This window comes from Coturnix japonica, chromosome 11, assembly GCF_001577835.2.
Source record: "Coturnix japonica isolate 7356 chromosome 11, Coturnix japonica 2.1, whole genome shotgun sequence".
Lineage (NCBI taxonomy): Eukaryota > Metazoa > Chordata > Aves > Galliformes > Phasianidae > Coturnix > Coturnix japonica.
The window spans coordinates 12,229,395-12,249,737 of NC_029526.1; the positions used below are offsets into that span (position 1 = coordinate 12,229,395).

Genomic DNA, 20,343 nt, shown 5'->3' on the forward strand with positions numbered 1-20,343 from the left:
TAACTTCAAAGTCAAGAGAACACTTAGCCTGAGATTTATGTGTTGTATCAGCAATAACGGAAAGCCCAGGAGAGAACAAGGGTTCAAGACACAAACCTATTACGTGTGTGTATAGAGTGTGGAATGTGGGAAGCTTAGGGCTACCATATTTCTGTCCACATTTTCCCAGACAAAATGAAATGCAGTGAAACTAATGTGTCTGGGATGCATCTCTGATTTATACACATGCACTAAGTCCAGAGTGAATTGAACTTACTGTGCTCGCACAGATCACCTATTCAGTGCACTCATATTCGATCCCATGTATCTCAAATGCTTGATATCCATTGTTCATATAGCCTAGAGCAGATGCAACAATGTGCAATAGATGTATCTGTGAATGACCTCGATCACCTCATGAGAATCCTAAGCAGACATCCCAATACCTCAGAAAGCATCTAGGTAGAAGAAAAGGTTAGATGCAGTTCTTGGTATATGGCATAAATACAAATTTCATCTACTATGCTGACTGGTATCATTAGAAAAACATCTGAGGATATCACTCAGATTAGGTCAGAAATTTGAAATAGAAAGTTCCATTTTATTGCCCAGAGTGCTTTGTGAGAGAGATAAGAAAAATACATTACTTTCCACTGTTGTCTGAAGAGGGGCAGAAACAAATGGTGATATTCAGGAGGCAGAGATACTTCTTGAAATGTTAAAAATCCAATAAGCCATATTCTCTCCAGTCTAGTAGATGTGTTTTTGAGCATTAAAAATCTTGACCTTAAATACAAATTTGATGGATTTTCATCACTTTTGGAAAGTTTATTGAAGCTTGAATGGGCTCTGAAGCCCCCAGATAAAGAAAGACTGGGCTTCACATTCAGCATAATTGAAATGTTTGGAACTCCAAAATGTATTTTAGATAGTTTTCAAGGCTCCTTCAAACTCAAGCCATTCTATACCCATTCATGCCTTGCCTTGAACTGTAAAACTGGAAAGTCAAATATTGAAGGAATTCTATTCTCCACAATATACCACCATTATTTTGTATACTGGAGTACAAATGCATTTGGGATGCATAGTGCAGCATGCTTCTATACTGTGGCTGACAGCAACTCAAAAAGCTATGTTGTCTGCAAACTAGCTTCTTTGAACCCTGTCTAATGTCACTGTACCATGACCCATGTTCTGCATCTACTTAGTGACTGGCAGTTAAGAAACTCTTTAAGACAAAAGTCTGATTTGTCTTGGCAATAAACTACTATGGTTATCAAGCCAGGATAGCTCATGCAACTCCTATTCCTTTGGATTTTAAAAAATAAATAAATATGGCTAATTTTCCCAAAATCTACTTCATTTCAGCAGAGAGACACTCAATGTTCAACTATAAGATATTTGTCTAAGTAGCCTAACTCATAGTGTGCCCACAGATATTTTCCAAAGAAGTATGAAAATAACACTCAGCAAGTTTTCTAAATTCCAAGGGCAGGACTCATGAAATCACAAACCCTAAACTACTTATCTTATGACTTTTGCACCCAGTCTCTCTGCATGCCATAGCCTGAAAAGCTGACAGTGTGAAATGGACTTGCTACACAACTCTGAAGGATACGCTAGACCTAGTGTGTGCGTAAAGGAATTCTGTTCTACACTACCATAACATCTTATACTCTGACTTCTGCAGGTCAAGACAAATTCCTTCTGTCAGTAAACCTGAAATTCCATCCAGCAGATGTCAGAAGTGAGCCTTGCACACTCATCTTCATATTCCAGTGTTCTGTAGTTCTTTCCATGGCATTTACTGAACTTAATTTACATATCAAATGCATATGACATAAAGACATTGAAACACACATAATTCAAGTTATATTTTGAAAAAACAATGACAATTTCCATTCAAAGGGTGATTATGTGGGAGACTTTTTAAAAATGAATTTCTGACTTCTGTCTTTTGACATTCAAGCTGATATGCTAATTAAAGCTTGTTTCAGCTTATAACTTCCATTTTTTTAATGTCCTGTTTCCTTAGATTGATAGCTGAGTTTTGTAGATTTTTTGTGCTGCCATGTAATTCTGAAACATGGAAATTTTGTAATACCAAGGCCTATATCACCAATTACAATCTCACCATCACTATGTCATGACAGGCTGTTCTCTACAGTCTCTACATTCGTTGCTCTACTGAAACTGAAGCAAAAGTCTGTAAATGGCAAAAACCAAACACTGCCTTTCTCATTTACAGAACCTTCCTAGAGAGAAGGTTTAGGGACTCTATGCACATAAATGACAACTGTTACAAAATTCTCTAGATCTAGATGTTATGGCAATGGTTGAGTCACAGCCTGAATCACTGATTGAACATCTGGGGAAAGGACCCTGTCAGCCCTGTGAGCACAGGTGAAGGCAACTCAGCTGTGTGATTGGAAGGGCTGCAGCCTGGCTGCACCTCTCTTAGACCTCATTTAAGGGACTACTGGCCCTGAGAACAGAACGTTTTCTGGAGATCCCTTCTTGAAGCTTTTCCCTGTGAGCCTGGATTCTTCTGATACAGGTGAACGATCTTCTTCCTTTTTAGTACCTTTCCATTGTCCTGCTTCTTCTGCCATCTGCTGGGACCCCCTTCCCATTGTATTGACTTGTCTAACTGCTACACTCATACCATTTCTCAGCAAAAGTAGTTGTAGTAAAGCTGAGCATTGGTTTACCAAACAGAGACTTTATGGGCTCCTTGCTGTGTACAAGTGGTCAGATTCCCTAAGAGTCTGTGTTGGTGAAAACTGGCATAGCTCCCCTGCAGAGAATCACTGGAGTGACTCATGGGAGGTCACTACAAAGGTACCTCAGTACATTTAGGAACAGCTTTCAGGAAGGTTTGTAAGTAGATAAGAAGATAATTAACACTCTGAGTAAGAATATTATTTATATACCTACCACTTATGCTATGGCATCCAAATACACTTCTCTGTTTTCACAGGAAGATTTTGCTGGAAGGAAAAAGAACTGTTAGTGAGGATTTTGTCTTGCACTACCTTCCAAAACTGGAGAATACTCCAGTGTACAGCCCACCACAGCCTATCTGTTGCTCCTAGAGAAGGAGAGTTCTGCGGAGACATTCCAGGGGAGACCTGATCTTAGATGACATTCCAGAGGAACATCCCTTCCACAGAAATGGCAAAGTGCTTTTCTACCACAGTAAATCTATGTACGCAGGTTTAGGTCTGGCAGTGGTCTCAAGATCAGATACATGATTAATGTCTGTTGAATTCTTTAATTGGGAGCAAGTCCACATGTACAGACCTGGGAGCCTTACTTGAGTGTCCATGTTGGTGGTAGTTATTGTAGAAAAGGAAAAGAATTTGTTCAGTTATCTTGGCTTCAAAGAATTCTGCTTGTTGATTTCTTGTTTTAAGAAAATCTCATTCTAAATTCTAATCTGTAATTAGCTGTTGCAACTCTGCAGGTTAAATTTATAATTTAAATTCGAGAGACTTTAAAACTGTCTGGACAAATTAGATACGTACTTAGAGTACTTGGCACTTCTCCAAGACAAACAGTATCTGTTATTATCAACAGTGCTAATGTTACCAGAATAGTTAAGAAGCTTTACAAATCAGTGTGACAAATTAAAAACTGGAAAAACAAAATCTCTGAAGGCAAGGAGTTTTTAGCACTCATTTAAATTTAATCTTCGTGGCTAGATTTGTTTCCACAAACATAGGTTTGTTGTAATTAGCTACTGAGACTGGAGCTTAATGAGTTTAATAAATATTTCAGGCTGTTAGGAGATGGAAGTGGCACTGTGATGACTGGAGATTTTCTGCAGTTCAATGAAATATAAATGAAGAGTAGAAATTAATAATTAAAAGAGAATTGCAGTGACTGAATCACACATTCCCTAAGGGCACTATCCAGCTCTCTGTGGAGTGGAAAAAGTCATTAGGAACAAGGCATGGACCATAAGCTTCTAAACACTTGTCCAGCACAAGAACAGAAGATCAGGCCAATGGAAGTACACATTAAGGAAACATAATAATTATGCATACTGCCAGCAGAATATTTTCCCTGAACAAGAGTTTGAAGAGTGCAGTGGAGGTTCTGTCACTATTTTCAAAGCCATGTTCATTGCCAATGCTTGTGATTTTAACACAGTGGCATGCTGCCCTGTGAAGAAATATGTCAGTATCAGAAGCTGCAAATTGAGCTACAGGGTGTGTAGATCTTCAGACAACATCCCTCCTCTCCTAAATTTTGAACAGTAAAACATTTTTCTTTTTCATTTGTCTTAGAATATGTCTTTAAGATGCTATAGGAAACGTTAATTTCCACAGCTTGGCATTTGTAACTTTGGGATCTGATTCAAGTATATTTCACCTGTTTGGGAGTGCTGTCCCTTTCTTTGACTCCCAACAAATAGTAATGTAATTATTTTAAAGTGGTGTGACAATATTTTGTCAAAGGACACTTGCAAGGCTTTTCCTTTTCTTCCTTTCTGGCTCCTGGAACTATAATGTTAATTTAGCCTGACTCTCAGGTTAGAGAAAAAAGGTAAACAACCTGAATTTTCATTTATAGTGAGGGGTTTTTCTCCATTCATTGCATCGTTCCATTTTATTTAGTGGTTTTAAAAATTGAGCAGTGTAAAACTTGTTTTCCTGATTTGACTCATTTCTTATGCAGATGCAGAAAGAAAAGGGGATTTCTACATAGGTTCAGCATGTCCCAAATTATCTTTATGTAGTTCAGACAGGTGCTTCCCTTGGTTTAAATACTTCACAAAGTACATATGTCTCAAGCAATAGATCATCATGTTAACCATGAATACACCAACCACAATAATCAGCTTATCTCAAGTTGTTCATGGAAACTAGAAATAGAATGAATGATGAAATTAGGAATCGGCTGTCATCACTTTGCAATACTTTCACCCCATATCTTCTCATAATTTCATGTGGTTATGTCACAGAACTCTTTAATGATTGTATGAGTTGTGTGTTATGAGGTGGAGAGATTCAAAATTGCTAGGGAGAAAATGTTTCCTTTTTTTCCTCATGATTTGTCAAGTTTGCTTTCCTATTAGCAGAGGGTAAAGCAACTGAAAGCTTCTAAACAGTATATTTCAGTAATTACTTCCAAAGAATATGAACATGGTTGAAACAATATAGACTAATAAAAAAAAAAATCAGAAGTGCAAATAACGAAAGCAAGCCAGAAACATGCTGGACATTTTGCAAATAGATGTTCAAAAATCAAAGCTCACAGAAGTACATTCTCATGCACTCGAGTGGAAAAATGTGATCTCAAACCAAATGTTTATTTTTCAAACAAAGGAAGAAGTAACCAGTCCATTTTATTTCAATGTCTTCACTGTGGTCTAATTAATCAAATCAAAATGGGAAAAAAAATGGTAACAATTTGCCAAACACATAAAAGTGATGTCTGATGCTGATGATTACACAAACAACTCCTCCAGACAGTCTGAATTATTTCTAAAGAACAGAATTTTAGGGTCTTATGAGCTTTCTGAACTTCTTCTCATAAGTTACTTTCAGAAGGTAAAAAAAAATTACCATCCATCATGTTACATACAGAATTTAAAAGAGAATCTCAGTTCTTCATCACATGATTTTCTGCATTTACCTTATTAAAAAAGAAAATCTCTTTTATAGGAAGGCTCCAATTATGAACAACTTCACTAAAATAGGTATGACTACAAAGTGAGCACAGATGCAGGTGTTTGATACCTCATTTATAACATGCATTCCTGATGAACTCAAGTCATTTCTATTCATCTCTCAAGTAGAAAGCAAATACCAATACTTTTATGAAGTGCCTTCATTATAAGAATTCAGCGTTTAACAGATGCTTGTTTCTTGCCATGTTTCCAGCAGCTTGCCAGGGGCAGCCTTTGTGCCTGATGGCAATGTACTTAACATCATTTTACACTTACGGTGACTGATCTATCCAGTGACATTCTCTATTTTTATATTAACGCCATGTTAGAATTACACTCCTACATTGCACACATGTGACTCAGAGACATTCCTGAACAGGCTTCCTACAGCTGAAAACTAAATCTATCAGTCACAAAATATAAAACATCCCTGAAGCAAAAATGCTTCTCAATAAATAATGAAGCAAACATAAATCACTGTTATTTTGTAAAATGGCAGCTTATTCACTCCAACCAGTGAGAGAGAAAAACTGTAAATGTAAGCATACTGGAAACACTGCATCAGAAAAACAATGAGGATGTGCAAGTGAAATTTCTTGAACAGTGCAGCCACGTGTTCCCACTCAGAACACCATGTGAACTGTCTCCCTGGGAATTTTAAACATCTTCCTTGTGCCCATCTGCAGTATGTAGGGACAATTTAATCTAGGTGTTCACACATCCTATGTGTGGTCTCACTTCTGTTTCAGCTTCCTTGCTGGTTCCTGGTGTTGTGTGTACCTTTTCTCTGCTAGGCTGAATTAATGCACTGACCATCTTGCAAGGCTCTTGCACTGGAAGCAGCTGGTGCAGGAACAAGCCTTTTATGCCCTTCTACACCACAGTGGGCTTTCAGCTGTTCCAAAAATTGGTGATAACAAGCATCAGAGAAAATAATCTCAGTGTGCTGTGACTGCTGCTATGTAATGGTAGATGCTGTGTTTCAGTCAGAGAAGGGTATAAAATATTTAACATTTTATTTGAGCTTTAGTCTCTATGCACAATAGGTCAGAGCTCTAAGCCATCTTTGTGCTTTTCTAATAACCAAAATCCAAATGGACATTTGCATACTTATTGTCAAAAAGCAGTCCAAATCTTAAAACCAATTTAAACAAGAGCTGACAATCAGCTTAAAGGACGAAGCATAAAGAAGATACACAAGGGCATTTGTGGAATGAGCAGATGACTATCCCAAACAATACTATCTACAGAAAAATGAACTGTGTAGCCCTGAACGTGCAGAGTACTAATAAGGTTTTGCTATGGTACAGTGAAAATACATTTCTGATAGCATAGATACTATCTGAAAGACTTTCCAAGACGTATCAGCACAATTTTTCTTAGTTAAAGTGTTAGTGCTGTGTTGTAGTATCCCAGGTTCTGAATTGTTTGTATTTATGGTCTGTTTAGTAATAATTGTGGACTCTGTCTTTTAGTGAATCGATCACTTCTAATATTTGCAACCTAGCACATGATCCTTTACTAACTATAACTAAACCTGCCACAAAGTCCACTATAAGATCATATATCCTGCAAGCAGTCCATTCCCAAATAACAAATCACAGAGGAGTTTTTCTCCAAAGACTTTAACATTAGTTACAGCAAACAAATCAGTTTACTGACTTAAATAGTTAGTGGTTCATCTCAGCATGCTATGGCTGTAAAGGACATGAAGAATGGAAGAATTTCTTAAATCAAAATCCTCTCTAAACTTCAAGAGATTTGCCTGGGCTAATTTGCAGCTTTTATGGTTTTTATGCAAAGTTCTGAAAAATTCACTTTTGAGGGGAGAAAGAAAAAGAGAAGAAGAAAAATGGCTTTTGGACATTGAGCTGGCTGGCTGACAAAGGCTGAAATCCACCTGCCCACAAAGGATTTTCAAAGAACATTGAAGGCTAGGAATGGTGTTGAGTGAATCTATAGTTGCAACATGCAAGTATATAAAATACTTTATATATTCCACTCTACCTCTGATTTTCTTACTATAAAATAGAGTTGTTTTAAACTGGCATGGAAATAAAAGCTCCTTGGCTGAGGGAACTGTTGTCAGTATTACGTCATTCCCTTTACCCAGGGTACACAAATGTAAAGGATTAGTGAATTAGAGGAGACTACTGAAATCAGTAGGAGACCTTTTTGTTCAGCTGTGCACTTGTTAGATCAGGCTTGTATATATTGCCTTGCTGTAACAGTATTCTGATAACATGCAGAGAATTGTGTCTCCTTTGCTTCTGTGGTAGCAAAAGAAGCCTTTCAAACTCCACATCAAGAATCTACTCTGGTCTGTAGTTGGAGGAGCACTTGGGATCACCTTGCTTTTGAGACATAAGGCTGACTATGCTTTGGGATCAGTGTGTCACATCATCCCTTAGAAAGACTGAGCTTTCAACACCATCACATTTACACGTTGTCCTTGAAGTATGGCTGTGGAAGTTCAAAGTGGAATATTCACCTGATTATGGCCTTAATATCAGTTATTATTATTGCTTTTGAACCAAAAATGTGAGCTTTAGTCAATATGTTAATAGTTTTCTTTCTGTCAGGCACTGAAGTCTGTAAAGTCCCTATAGCTGAACCAAAAGGACTTTTCCTCTCCACAGAAAAGAGCAGTATGTTTCATGAAACAATTTATTTAAAGAACATCTGCTTGAGTTTTCAGAATGTTGCTGTAGGATACAGTTACATTAAACTGTAAGACAAAAATGTCTGGTTTTACTGTGTTTGGTATCTCAGTTATTAAGTCAATTTTATAGGACCACTTATGTAGGCTGAAAGTTTTCCTAATAAATCATTATAGGATACTTAGGCCTCTCTCTCAGTTTGTGGTCTTTGTTTGTTTTCCAGTAACCACAAAACATCTGAATTAAATTATCTGGCAAATTTGATTACTTGTATTCCAGAAGTTGTACATCCTCAAGATATGTGGATGTCATTGCTACATCAGCAATCTTGTTTTTTGACTGCATTTAAATCACTGAGTTTCTCTTTCATTGTGTTGCTATCACAGAGGTGTTAAATCATGTATAGCAATGTAGCATGGCTTTAACTTCTTCTAAAACTGAACATATAAATTAAAAAGGAATACTCATACATGGATTACGTCACATTCCGTTTGACCCTGTTTAGCCATGACCCACTGCTCCTCCAGCTGAAGCAAAAAAAAGTCTCACCTTGTATAATGATACAGACTGTGTGGTTTCATCAGGAATGGTTATGAAAAAAGGTTTGTGACAATACCTCTGTGACAGTGTTTTATCTATTTCCACAAATTCTCTAATGAAACTAGAACAGTTACATTCATAAGTGCCTGAATGATGTGTCTGAATATGCCTTGCCTTAGAGAGACTTGATTTTATTGGACATTTTGAAATGTTTAGAGGAGAACTCAACTTCTTACTTTTCAGAATTTAGATTCCTCAAATTAACTAACAGCCTACATTTTCACCTTGATTTAAAATTATCTTCTCTTCATAATTTCAATATGTTTACCAGATATTTATGTTCCAGACAGATGTTTGTTTGCTTGTTGTTTGCATCCATGGTGTAGATGAACTAGCACAGCAGGGATGGCAAATGCCTCAACATGGGACAGCAGATAGCAAGTAGTAGTCCACCTTAATTTACTAGAATTATGATATCTTGACTTAAACATTACTTTTTTGGAGAAAGTTTAGAAAAAAAATACCCTTTTATTTTTCTTTCTTTTGCTTTTTCTGCTTGATAGTGAGCTATAACTCTATGCAAAAACTCTTAAATCTAAAACAAAAATCATCATTTAAAAACAGCTTAAGCCTCCAGAGAACAAGCATAACCTATGAAATTCATTTGCTATATCCTGGGAGGTGTCTTTCCATGTTATCTTTGGGTATACAAAAGCTAAGTAAATTAGTTATTAAACTAAGCATAGTTTTGACACAATACAGTGCACTGGAATTTCATACAATAAGCTCCCGGAATTACTCAGGGTCAATAAATAATTACCTCGGCAGTCCCCCATGGCACACACATTGTCCCATCAGGCAAGAGAAGAATGCTCCATACATTCCACAATTCAAACTGGGCTTTTAAATGTTTAGATTTTTTGGGTGGGCTACAAGGACAAAGAAAAGGAAAATGAACAGTCTTTCAACAAAACAGTTCGATATAGCATAATAGGAGCAAAGAGCCTTTCTACTCCACTTTGCTCCCCTGGACCATACTGCCAGACAAATGGGCTTTCAGGCACTCTGTCACACTCCAAGCTACATTCCACATTTCCTTGCTTTGGGCACCATCTGTAGTTCACGTATTCCTTCAGGACACTGAACATCCCAAGGAAAACAATGGCTAAAAACCAGTCACATGTAATGCGTTGCTCATTTTCACACAGCAGAAGCCTCAGTTGACAAATCTAGACAACAAAAGCTTTAAACAAAAAATATTATCTCTAAGCGGAACTGTATTTATCTGGTCCCCTAAAGAATTTTTCTTCTTTCTGGCTTTGGATTTTTTTTGCCAGTGGGTGCTCTGCTTCCCTGTTGCTTGAGGTAAAGAAATCTACAACAATGTCTCTTTCTCCATTAAAATGTCCCTGCAAATGTCTAGAGATAAATTCACAGTATTTTTAAAAGCCTAAGTGGATGCAGAGCTGGAAAGCTGATGTTGTTTTAGTGCCACAGCAAGGATGTTACACAGCATTAGAAAACCTAATGAATCTTCGTTCAGAGCACACAGGTTGCTTCATTGCGACACAGCTTGCCTGCAAGCACAAAGCCCAACAGCTTTGCCCACGTCGATCTGCCTGTGCCAGGCCGAGGTGCAGGGGGAGGCTTTCTTCCGTATGCTCAGTGTTTGTAGAAGCTTTGGCTGCTTTCCCACATGCATTTGACAGCTGTTTTATCTTACAGATCACTTGGTGCTTTCAGGATAAGGAAATGTTTCTAAGGAGGAAGTTGGTGAAAGAAAGCAGCAAAACACCCTTCCTTAAAGCGTCCCTGTTTTCATGCAGTTCCAGAGGTAAATTGTTGTGTATTACATATATTATTCACCATGTTCACATCCTGGGTTTCCCAAGCCTTTAGCAATGCTCCACTCTGTGAGAAGCAGAATTCCTGCATTTTACATGCGTTCTTTTTTTTGTTATTATTTAATGTTCATAGCGTACAAATTGTAGAACCTGTGCCTGTGGCAAGTCTGCTGCAGGTCTGAGCTCTCGTGGGTCACAGTGGGATGTTATTGCAGCCTATTAAGTCTTTCCTTCAGAATAGGAACAGTGTGGAACTGCTTAAAAGTGGAGTTTTCAGAATAGCAGCAGAATATAGTGTGACACCTCAGTTAATCTGCGCTACCAGGGAAGCAGCAGCAAGGAATGTGGATCTTCTTTAGCAATTCATGAGGACCTGGAGGTACTTGTTCTGAACCCTTTGCTATTTAAGCATGGCTCAATTCAAGGCTTGTCATAACTCAGTTTCATTAGTTGTCTTGTTTGAAAGTATGATCAGGATCTTAGTTCCTTCATTTGGTCCTCTGAGGTGCCTTGCACCAGCTCTTTCCATTCAAAGCTATCTCACAGAACAGTACCAGATAAGCTGATCTCAGCAAGGGAGCCTGTACTTGACACAGGAGGGATGTACAGATGGGTGTATTTTTAACATCCAGGGTATGTGCGCTTCTGTGTTTCTCTTCCTATGGGCGCACGTTTTAAATCATGCTTTAAAAGACTTACCTCTTGCAGAAGAGAAAAACGAGAGTTAAGAGGATTAGAGGAAAAGGAGTAATAAAAATCTGTGTTAAGTCTTACTTCTGTTGTTGCTAAGAAAAGCGAATATGCATAAGAAAGCAGTCTGCATGCAGTTTTATCTGTCTTCTCTCTGAAGCTGAGCTTCACTTTGTACTTCATTATGAAAGAACTGAAGAGGAGGAAAGACAAAGATCTGTTTTACTTTGTCATGTATTTGGTCTGGCTACAGCAATAATAGCCCCACAGAAGAAACTCAGTCCGCTGACTTGCTGCAGACATGGCTCTCTGTTTACATGTCCTACAGAACATTAGGGGGTTGCTTTGTTCGATTGTTACAGAGTTCACCACAGCCTAGTTCTGAAGCCCACCAACATCGGAATTTTTGTTTTTCAATTTGCACCAGGTTTTCCTGCAGCTCTTTGACTTGTATGGATTTGTATTTCGTTGTTTTCATTGGTCAGGAAAAGCACAAAAGGATTTCATAGGGAAACTTAAGAAGGTCTCAAGAATCTTTGGTTTCAAAGATATTAGTAGGGTAGTTCTATTAAATTTTTGGGTGGCTCCAGGCTCAGAGCCCTCCTGTAGTAGGCACCCTATGGTATATTACTGGTTGTTTCCAGTGCACTCGTAGGAGGTGATTTATTAAAGAAAATAGTACTGTAGAAAAAGATGCTGTCTTGACTAAAGGATCTTTAACCTGTTCAGTATCAGTATAAATCTGGGGCTGAGCAATGCATTAACTAGTTGCATCATGTTAGGTTTGGTATGGGACAGGGGAGATCACTGTAGCACATCTCTGAAATACACTTCTCTCTCCATCAAGTATTTTGTTATATTTAAATTACATTATCATCAGTCAGGGATCTGCCTTTATTACAGATTTGCATTGGGGCCAGTGGAACAAGCTGCTACCTCTGGAGTGTTCTACAATGCAACTCAGTGATGGCAACTCTCCTAAAACCTGGACACAAAAGGACATTATGATTTGCAGAAATCTAAGTCTATAACCCAGAGTTAGGTTATAAAGCAGGTATGTTTTTATTATGTCGGGTGCAAGGGGGATCGCTCCTCCTAACTTGCACACCCACAAGCAGAAGCATTACATTTTTAAAAGCCAAGCTCATACATAATCAGCAGATTTCCAAGAACTCATTTGCATATTCCATCCTTTTCCAAGAAATCATTTACATAATGTCCCTCCTCCTGGCACATGTGTTGTAGCCTCCTCTGGTGGTTGTTGGATGAAGGCTCAATGTCTTCCTCCCCATCTGGTGGTCATTCTTGGATGAAGTCAGTAGTCTTCATCATCACTGTGTCCTTCCAACCTTTGTCCCTGTTTAGAGCGTTCCCCTTATCTTGCATGCCTCTGCAACTCCTTATCATGTTTGTTCCCCTTTCCATTGTTCTCTCATTGGTCCCTTCTCTGCTGACGGGAGATAACTTTCCTTTTGGGATAGCTCATGGTGGTGCTTCCTTGGGCTAACAAAAGTTAAGCTCATCAAGTGCTTCTTTGGGCTAGCAAAAACTAAACTAAGCGAGCATTTTCTTGAGCTTGCAAAAGCTGAACTAAGCAATGCTATTAATCTTCCAAGTCCTGCATCCTCTAACTCCTTACTTCAATTATGTTTGTGAAGGAAGTATTCAACAGCCAGGCTTGAAGTTTCCTCTGTACTTGCCCATGCAGTCTTATTTTGGCATGAATGTCTTAAGGTATGAACTTACTGCAATCTCATAGGCCTTGTAGAGAAACAGGCAATGCTCACTACTTGACCAGGTCTCTTCCTTCATTACATAACCTCCTACATTCTCTGCTGCACCTCATCTGTACTCATGCAGTGCCAAATACACTCTCTTGCTTTGATTGCCTGGTTTGACTTTTAAAAGCAATTACATTATCCAGTTAGAACAGATGACAACAGACATCTTGACACATCTGCAAATCAGAAATATTAGCTTAGGTATCTCAAGTTGGATACCCAGAAAATGAGGAACACAACCTTACCATCTCCCAAACCCTAGTTTAAATCACTTGTATTTATTACATGAAGTGTCTGCCAGACATTGAGAATCCAGTTCACTAGACAAGCACTGAATTGTCTTACTACTTGAATCCTCTGTGCCTGTTACTGCAGCCATGACACATCTCCTCAGAGATCTCTTTGAGTTGTCAATTATTAAGTAGCTTCTTCTCAGGGCTAACAGCTTATTTTAGTCTGTGTAAACTGAGCAGCTGAAGATAGGTGCTCATTAGATTCCTATCTGGGAGGAGAATTTGGCACTCATTTGCTGCTTTGCCTCAGTTTTCAAAGGAAGTACCTGTGTGATCCTGCCACATTCCTAGTCCAAACTGATTGGAAAAATGTGGCCTTAGAGCATGTTCTGTCCCATACCTGTGGCAGGTCCAGATATAGCCTCAGTAATAAAATCAACTGCAACACTCCAACACTGAATTCTCATAAACTGATGTGACACAAAATGCATAGGAGTCCTCCTCAGTCCACCAGAGACTGATCTTTTATAATTCTGCACAGCTCTAGGACTTCGCTTGGACCTTCAATTTCTTTGACCTGAATTTTAGCCTGCCATTTACCTACTTGTTTTATTCGCCCGTTCTGTTTCAGGCTGTATGTAATGATCACATGGTGATGTTACTTAGAGATCCACAGAGCAATGCTCTCCTACCAGCCTGATCTGCCTCCAAATGTAATCAGCAGTTCCCTTTCCACAGTGAGTGTGCTATGCAAAAGAAGCCTGATACCTACCCTGTCTGCTTTCAAGTCCCATCCTTGCAAACCTCTTCATTTGTTCAGCTACTTTTTTGCCCTTGAGCTCTAAATTCTCCAAAGCTGTCAAGCCAACTCTGAGGATGAGGAGAAAAGAGCCCCAGTTACATGCTAAATTGCCTATGCCTGCAAAAATAATACATATGGGCAGAAGAGTGCTTATGTTTTAAAGCTTATGATATTGAGAGAAAGATTCACTCTCCCCTGAAGGAGATGGAGATAAGAGTATCTTCCCGTGAAGTTTATGTATTAATTAAAGAGAAAATAGTGCTCCACTGGAGCAAATCCTTTGTGTTACTTCCTAATCATCAATTTACAAGAGCAGTTTCTAAAGCGAGACCACCCATGGATGGCTCTGAGATCATTAACAAGATATAAATCTTTTAATAAATCTCATAGGCATGGCATTTTAGGAAGACTGGTACCAATTTCTACACTATGTTAAAGCCTGCTGTGAAGTTAGGCTGGATGCCAGTGCTGGAAAAGAACAGCCTGGAGCTTGGCATGGCAAACTTCGAACGAGCAGCTTTAGCCTGTGCGTGGTCATATTGTGCTCTTCTGGGGCACTGCTCTGTGGATGTTATCAGAGGAAGAGGCCTGTATACTGTAGTGGATTCTTCGTGATGTGTAAATCCAAGTGTTTTCATGCTGTCAACTGAAGCCTACTTAATACAGATTGTGCACATAGCATGTAAAATAACAGGGTGAGCATTTCCCTTCCCCATGTGCTACAGGCAAGTCCTTGCAGCCAGAAGTGGGAAGAAAAAATAACTCCCCTGTCAATTTTGTTTGAATTTTTCATTAAAAATATGGTACAGCGTCTTCAAGGGCACATGTGTCTGTAGCAACAGCAAAGGAGAGAGAACTTGAGAAGGAACATAATTATGTCTGTGCTTTCCCTGCTTACACAGCTTTAAGCGTGATGGGTGATCTCAGAGGTAGCTGAATACAGTGCCTTTCTGACTGGAATGATAATGCCAACAGGGAGATAACAAATGAGATGGAGTATCCAAAATGCCTTTCATAGGGTGCGAGCAGTTGCCAGAAGAAGCAAATATATAAGATCTGCCTTTCTGCTGCTTTGTGTATGGAAATGCAGTGCTGGAGCAAGGCGATGGGTGTGCATATGTTAATTCTCCTCGAGTGTGCCAGAGTAGGTAGAAAAGAAGCCAGGGAGAAGAATTACAGTAGCCTCCCTTTTATTTTTGTGATTTCACTTGTAGTCAGCCTTTTTCTTACAGTCAGTTATTTATAGTTGTGTTGTTTTTACTGTTGTATTTACTGTTTATACTAGGCCCATAGTCAATGCATTTTGCATGGAAAGTGTATCTTTCTGATGTCTTTTAGCAGCCTTTCTTTTCTCTGTTCTAAACTGCTTGGTCAGGCTATCAGGTTTGAATAGTTAACATATAGTTAGTCTATTCTAAGGACACTAGCACAAGGCCTAGAACAGCTTATTGCGGTGTATTACAATCAAAAAAGACCTGAACCAACTTAAACAGGATGCTTTGTGTATTCCCTGCTCCAGCTGACTTAACTGTTCGTTAGGACAGAAGCACAGCATGTGGTCAGCCTCTTTATATGCTTCACATTGTCTTCCTTGAGACTGCTAACACTATGTTGCTGAGTACAAGGGTTCATTTGTTTATGCTCTCCCCCTCACCTCCGCCCTGGGAATATATATAATGGAAGAGAAGGACTTTGACCTATTTTTACGCTTCCCAGTATTCTGGCACCAGCCAACCTTCCACATGTAGCTGTTATGGTTACAAAAACACTGTTAGACCAGCACCTCAGCAAGTAAAAGAGGTAATGAAGTGCTGGTACTGTAAGACATGCAGTCCCCATGCAGATGACTCTGACAAGCCCAGCTGTAAAAGATGCTTTTCTTAAGGAATATACGTCGAGCTCTCTTCAGTTCTCTGACTTTGGAACTTCAACGTTTTGCCTGCTATGGTAGCTAGAAATTCAGTCTATTACACTTTTTTATGCTGGTAACACTTTTTCTTTTAATGCTGATCAGAGATTCATTCACAATGTTATAAATGGGTTTTGTTTTCAGGCAAACACAAATTCAGTGGCTTAGTTCAAATACTGTAAGACTTAGTAATAGACATGAGGCTTTAAAACCATTGGAATTTAAGTTTCAAAGGAACAAGACCCAGAAATCATATGACCTGTAGTCTGTGCTACACGCTACAAAAAGACATCTAATTTTATCAACAGGATCCTGAAGCTGAGTTCTGAAAAGGCCTATGAGTAGTAGCAAAAAAAAAATACTTCTTGAACTACGAGTGTGCTCTCTTATTTCCTCAGCAGCTAGCAAGTACATTCATTATATTTATTATTTTGAGTTATTTACATTCTTAAACCTACTACATTTATTGGGATGAAAAAGGATGGACCTGACTTCGTTCTTACTGATAAGTTGGTGAAATGGCTCAGAAATAAATGGGCACTAAAAGTGTGTTTCCCTATACTAATCTCATCAGCCATATGTCTCCTGTCCTACAACACTATGTAACTGTTCAGCCCTTGGAAAATCAGTCATTTCTTATGATGAGTTATTTAACCATTTTCATCACATGCCCTCAAGATAATCTCTCCAACAGGATGTGCAACTGATTTTGTTTAACAGTAAAGTATTCATAAGGAAGTATTCAATAGTGATGCATTACAGGAGTTGTCAGAGCAAAGTGAAAGAAAGGAATAAATGCAACTCTTCTTCTATGTATGTGATTTAGTTCAGCATATTCAATAGCTATAAAGAATATCTCTAGATTCATTTTGCAGACTGCACTTATAGAACTATGTCCATTTTTCACCACTTCAGCACCTGGATGGACAAAAGCATACAAACCTTGTCTTAGAACTGGTGTTTATTTAATTTACTAATTTACTTCTGTCCTTCATAAATATCCTTCTAGTTTGAGAAGGGATAGAAATAAAAATCATCCCGCATATTGTATAATTTTTCTAATTTCCTTTTCCTTGCAGGAAGCCTTAACAGAAGAGTTTGTAGAAAGCATGACAGAAACCCACTTGAGAACATTCTCTCCTGCAGATGTTGTCATCCCAAGGGTAAGAAAATATCAGAAATTCTTTTACAGTCCCATGTGATTATGTGACGAGCTTCTAAATGCATCTATCTCAGTTAGCCCACAACTGCTGAAGCATAAGATAAGAAAGATTAGTTTAGCTGAGAGCAGACACAATCTGAGGGTCTGCTTGTATACTACTCATTGGTTCTGCTAAACTTGTGATAACAAAAAAGTCTTGCTGTACTGCTTCAGATGTACTACAATCACTGCACCTGAATATGGCAACATATTACTTTTCATTGTAGGATTTCAGCAAAACAATCCTTTCAAGTATGAATGGTGTAAGTTAAGTAAAATAAGGGTTTGTGGAGAAAAAAACTTGAAGGTCTAACATCTGCTTTTACAGTGTTACACAGCTTTCTGGCTGGCACTTGATTTGGGCCAACTCACATCATAAGATGTATTAAGTAAAGATTCAGGAGAATTAGGAGACTTGAACATTTATTATAAACCAGACTTGTCAAAAATGCAGATTATAGTTGTTTAAATGTGGTCTGTGATGTCAGCCTATACAGAAAAAAAAAGTCAGTGACATGTAGACTGGATTTGCATGTGGGGGTTTTTAGCCAAGCAACCATAAGTTATTTAAATCAGCAAACTTAAACATGATTACTCCTGAAAGGCAATGTAACTGTTCTTCAATGAGCCATCATCAGCTATTTCTTCTTTCCACTCATATCTGATATTCTCAAGTCTGGGACAGTACAGTCAAGACCCATCTGACCCTCCTGCTTGGAAATCTGAAAGTGAATGAAAAACTTGCAGCTTCTTTGCTCCCATCCTTCTCCAGTAGCCAGGTTTTCTGGCTCATTTCTTCTTTGAATCAAGAAAACAGGATTCCTTTCCTAACATTCTATGGTCAGCAGACAGAGCAGTCATGAATCCCAATGAATGCCAGAACAGAAAAAGACCTGGTTCTGCCCAGACTTCTGCCCAGAACTGCAGAGATGAGCAATGTTTGTAGACCAGTTGTAGCATTTGGTGACAAATGTTTCAGTACTCAGTAGGAGGTTTTCTCACTGGCCATCCCAAACCACAGAGCTAGCAGAGGAGAGTATACTCCTAATTATTAGGTCAGTCTCTCAATTTTTCATTAGATATAAATGATAGGGTCCTTATAATTGAATTAAGGATTATTTTTATGGGATTAGAAACTAAGATGATCTGTGATACATGTATTTTTATATATATATATACACACACACACGCTCTCTCTTAGGTGCCAAATGCTTTAATAACTATGAGAATCCCTTCTTTGATGAGAGATTTTAGCTATATGATCTCTTCTGAAAAATTTGAACCAGCAGCTCCCAGAAAAAGTAATTGACAGTGCTTGTTATAAGGAATTTTAACTGAGTAAGAGATAATGATATGTGGTTAAGAAATTAAAGCAGGTTATCAGAAGAAAATTCAGAGTGAGATCTATTAGACAATGAAAATATTGTTCTCAGGAAACGACAAAAGCCACATCATTTAAAATATTCAAAGCTGGTTTGTTTAAAGCCTTAAAGAGGATAATTGCATTGAAACAATCTCCATTCACAAAGAATGAAGTCAGCTTCATTCAGGGGCATGCAATAAATTACATGTCTGGCCATTGTAGTCTGTAACTGAGGTGATTCTGTTTTTGCTTATCTTTGAGGAGTGCTGCATCATTCTGTATCTCTGTTCTATCAGTGTTAATGTGTTCATTCTATCTGTTGCAGTTTCTGTGGAAATAAATAGGAGACATTAATTTCAGAGTGACCTACATATATGTGGCCTAAGACAACTCCTTTTAGCTCCATGGGGCTCAGGCAAGCTTAAAGGTTGGACAGCCATGGTCTATGCTGTGTTCTCCTTCAGTAAATTTCATAGGCTCATCTGAAAGCACTTTTTGCTTTTCCATAATGTTAAGTCTGAATTCTGCTATATGGATGATCACAAATTAGGCCCACCATGTCATTATATCACTCGCTCACATCATAAATTAGCCACAGATGGAAAACATTGAGGAGCAATTTATAAGTTTTCAACTCTAATCCTCACTGAGATGTTCTGTAACTGTTTTGCAATTATTTGTTGGAGGAAATATATAAGCATGTTCATAGCTGGGGCATCAGTGTGTTCCTGTCTGAGAACAATGAAAATTATAATTAATATACAGGAGTTGTTTGTATGCTGTAATAGAGACTTCACATTGAGGGCTGATATCCAAGTGGAGGTTTTTGATGCAGACATCTGTTAATATAATATTTACTACTTAACTTTGATATGGAAATAAACCACCGAGTCTGGTTAATCCCTAGACAATCCATAGGGCAAAAAGCAAAACAATATGTCCCTCCCACCCCTCGGTATTAACTAAAACGAACAATTACACAACATACTAGTTACAACAAGATTTCCACTGTAAAGTCATTTTCCAATGGCCCAAAGTGCCATGTAGCAAAATGATCAAATTTTGCTAGAGTGTGATCAAATGTTCTAAGTAAGATGCACATCCATTCAAGTAAATGCTTATTCATTATCATTTAACTCACACATATCCCTAATTCTGGATGCACATAGGCTCATATTTAAATAAGTCTTGGTGACAACTCATTGATAATAATGATTGTATTCACAGTGCAGTGTTTAGGCATATGCAAAAATATCTACAGAAAAGGAAAATTAATTTTCTGCATAAATCTAATCCTGTGTTATATAAAAGTATTAAGGAGAATAGCTCAACTTTCCTAAAATGATTTCAAAAGGATTCTATGTCATTTTACACAATTCTTAGTGTCTGCATACACACATGTTAAGTATACGTGATGTTACCTTTTTAAGGAGAGATGTATATGTAAATGCTAAAATAAATGCACGTTTATCCACATATTTATTACTTAATTTCTGCATGGTCAGTGTGGCTGTGGCACACCTACAGCTGGGTACAATCAGATGATTCAGCTGGCATTAGTTATGTACATGAATAGTTTGTTTTGGAAAATATACATTATCAGTTTGAATGGAATTCAACCTACACAACTCCTTTGGCTTAGAAGAATTCCAAATATAGTTTCT

At 38.1% G+C, this 20,343-nt stretch overlaps 1 long non-coding RNA gene across 1 annotated transcript in view; it reads left to right on the plus strand.

The window, feature by feature from the left end:
• The first annotated feature begins 2,490 nt into the window (after positions 1 to 2,490).
• LOC107319360 overlaps positions 2,491 to 20,343 on the plus strand; it is a 60,300-nt gene continuing 42,447 nt past the window's right edge. The window contains exons 1-3 of the long non-coding RNA XR_004308671.1: positions 2,491 to 2,536; positions 10,582 to 10,690; positions 17,195 to 17,278. This is a non-coding gene — a long non-coding RNA (uncharacterized LOC107319360). The remainder of the gene's footprint in view (positions 2,537 to 10,581; positions 10,691 to 17,194; positions 17,279 to 20,343) is intronic.